Source organism: Rhinopithecus bieti, unplaced genomic scaffold (assembly GCF_001698545.2).
Source record: "Rhinopithecus bieti isolate Rb0 unplaced genomic scaffold, ASM169854v2 scaffold_4666, whole genome shotgun sequence".
NCBI classification, from domain to species: Eukaryota; Metazoa; Chordata; class Mammalia; order Primates; family Cercopithecidae; genus Rhinopithecus; species Rhinopithecus bieti.
Genome location: NW_016804530.1, coordinates 1472712 through 1475991, shown reverse-complemented (window position 1 = coordinate 1475991; position 3280 = coordinate 1472712).

Below are 3280 nucleotides of genomic sequence, written 5' to 3'. Positions count from 1 at the left end.
TTTTTTTTTTTTTTGAGATGGAGTCTCACTCTGTTGCCCAGGCTGGAGTGCAGTGGCACGATCTCAGCTCACCACAACCTCCGCCTCCAGGGTTCAAGTGATTCTCCTGCCTCGGTCTCATGAGTAACTGGGACTACAGGTGTGCACCACCATGTCCAGCTAATTTTTGTATTTTTAGTAGAGACAGGGTTTCACTATGTTAGCCAGGCTGGTCTCAAACTCCTGACCTCGTGATCTCTCCACCTCGGCCTCCCAAAGTGCTGGGATTACAGGCGTGAGCCACTGTACATGGCTGAGACTCTAAAACAACGTAGCCTACAAGGTACTGAATTGAGTCCCTGACTTATTTTCTTTTCCTTTTTTTTTTTTTAACTCCAGAAATATGCTTACCCACCTGCCTGATTTTCTTGCTTCATTTTTCTCTCATCTGCTCTCTCGTTCTCGGCACTCTGGCCAAAGGACCTTTCTTTCTATTCTTTGGAAGCTGAGAACTGCTCCTTGCCTCGTGGGCTTTGCCCCTGCTGCTCTCTCTCCAGAACACTGCCCATCCCCCTCTTATTTCTGAGCTAAGCCATAATGTCATTTTTGGTGAGTCACTGCACTAACACCTGAACAATTTCTAGCCTAAAATGTCCTTAAATCTAAAAATGTCAGGCTTCCAACAGGCATGCCCGGCTTCGCCAGTTTTCTGAATTAGAGTGACTTTCCTTTGAGCAAAAGATACCAGCAGCTAAGAGTTGGGCTTTCGTTCAGCTACACATCATCTTCTCTAAGGAATGTGCCCAAAGCACAAGGGAATCGGAAAAGACAATCGCTGTTCAAAAAAAGACAAATGTCTTTTTTTTTTTTTTTTTTCTTTAAGACGAAGTTCGCTCTTGTCGCCCAGGCTGGAGTGCAATGGTGCCATCTTGGCTCATTACAACCTCCGCCTCCCAGGTTCAAGCAATTCTCCTGCCTCAGCCTCCCGAGTAGCTGGGACTACAGGCACCTGCCACCATACCCGGCTAATTTTTGTATTTTTCAGCAGAGATGGGGTTTCACCATGTTGGCCAGGCTGGTCACAATCTCCTGACCTCAAGTGATCCACCCGCCTCCTCCTCCCAAAGTGCTGGGATTGCAGGAGTGAGCCACCGTGCCCAGCTGACAAATGTCCGATTGAGTGTCGAGTCATTTGACTTTAGAACTGATAGAAGAATCAAAAAAATGACAGATGATGAGCTGCCAGGGAAAATAAATTCGCATTAAAAGGTAGCAGAAAATTACCAAATGAGCTCCTGCCGGTGGCCGTTTTAAATGCTGGCCAATCACTCTTCCTTTTCTAATGCCCTACATGGGAAAAGATTAATTATGTCATAGGGGTTCTGAATTTCCTTCAAGTGTCTAAGGAGTGAGTTATATCCAGTCATGATAGTTGGATCTCCATTTTCTGACATTAATTGTAACTGGAAATGGCATACACTTCAGTCACCTACCCTGTCCTTATTTTGATACCATTAACTCCATCATCGTATAACTAGCAGAGGGCCCAGTCCCTTGTCATAAGGTTGTACTGTGTTTGCCCAACCAGTGCCTTCAACTAATACATGTAGAGCCAGGGAATGAGGCATCCTTGCTCTGTAGATCTCATGATAGAACAAAAGGACAGCATTGGGGAGACACTGGTCCCAGGTGCCTCCCAGCAGGAGATGCCTCTACGTCTGCCCCCACAGGCTCTGGGCTTCCAGTTTCAGTTTTAGTGGCAGGATCCCAACCTGCTCCAACTCCATAGTTCTTTTTTTTTGTTTTGTTTTGAGATGGAGTCTCGCTCGGTCACCCAGGCTGGAGTGCAGTGGCACCATTTTGGCTCACTGCAATCTCCGCCTCCTGGGTTCAAGTGATTCTCCTGCCCCAGCCTCCCAAGTAGCTGGGACTACAGGTGCATGCTACCATGCCCAGATAATTTTTGTAATTTTGTAACTGCCCAAGGGGTTCACCTTGCCCACTGTCTAGACAGAGCCGATTCATCAAGAAAGGGGAATTGCAATAGAGAAAGAGTAATTCACACAGAACCTGCTGTACAGGAGACAGGAGTTTTATTATTATTCAAGTCTGTCTCCCTGAGCATTGGGGAGCAGAGTTTTTGTTTTGTTTTGTTTGTTTTTGAGAAAGAGTTCCACTCTGTAGCCCAGGCTGGAGTGCAGTGGCGCGATCTCAGCTCACTGCAACCTCTGCCTCCCCCGTGCTGGTTTAAGCAGTTCTCCTGCTTCAGCCTCCCAAGTAGCTGGGATTACAGGCAAGTGCCACCATGCCCAGATAATTTTTGTATTTTTAATAGAGATGGGATTTCACCACGTTGGCCAGGCTGGTCTTGACCTCAGGTGATCCGACCATTTCGGCCTCCCAAAGTGTTGGGATTACAGGTGGAGCCACTGCGCCCGGCAGAGGGGAACAGAGTTTTTAAGGATAACTTGGTGGGTGGTGGGGGAAACAGTGAACCAGGAGTGCTGATTGGTCAGGGATGAAATTGTAGGGAGTCGAAGCTGTCTTCTTGTACTGAGTCAGTTCCTAGGTGGGGGCCACAAGATCAGACGAGCCAGTTTATGTATGTGGGTGGTGCCAGCTGATCCATCAAGTGCAGGGTTTGCAAAATTTCTCAAGTACTGCTCTTGGGAGCAGTTTGGCGAGGGTCAGAATCTTATAGCCTCCAAATGCATGACTCCTAAGCAATAATTTCTAATCCTGTGGCTAATGTTACTCTAGTCCCCAGGCGAGAAGGAGGTCTGCTTTGGGAAAGGGCTGTTCTCATCTTTGTTTAAACTGTAAACTACAAGCTAGGCGTGGTGGCTCATGCCTGTAATCACAGCAAATTTGAGAGGCCGAGGCGGGCAGATCACCTGAGGTTGGGAGTTCAAGACCAGCCTGACCAACATGGAGAAACCCTGCCTCTACTAAAAATACAAAAAATTAGCCAGGCACGGTGGCGCATGCCTGTAATCCCTGGTACCCGTGAGGGTGAGGCAGGAGAACCACTAGAACCCAGGAGGCGGAGGTTGTGGTGAGCCGGGATCATGCCACTGCACTCCAGCCTGGGCAAAAAGAGTGAAACTCCATTGCAAAAAAAAAAAAAAAAAAAACTATAAATTACAAACTAAATTTATCTCAAAGTTAGTTAGTTCAGCCTATGCCCAGGAATGAACAAAGACAGCTTAGAGATTAGAAGTGAGATGGAGTCGGTTAAGTTAGATCTCTTTCACTGTGTCAGTCATAATTTTGCAAAGGCAGTTTAATTTTTTTTTTTTTT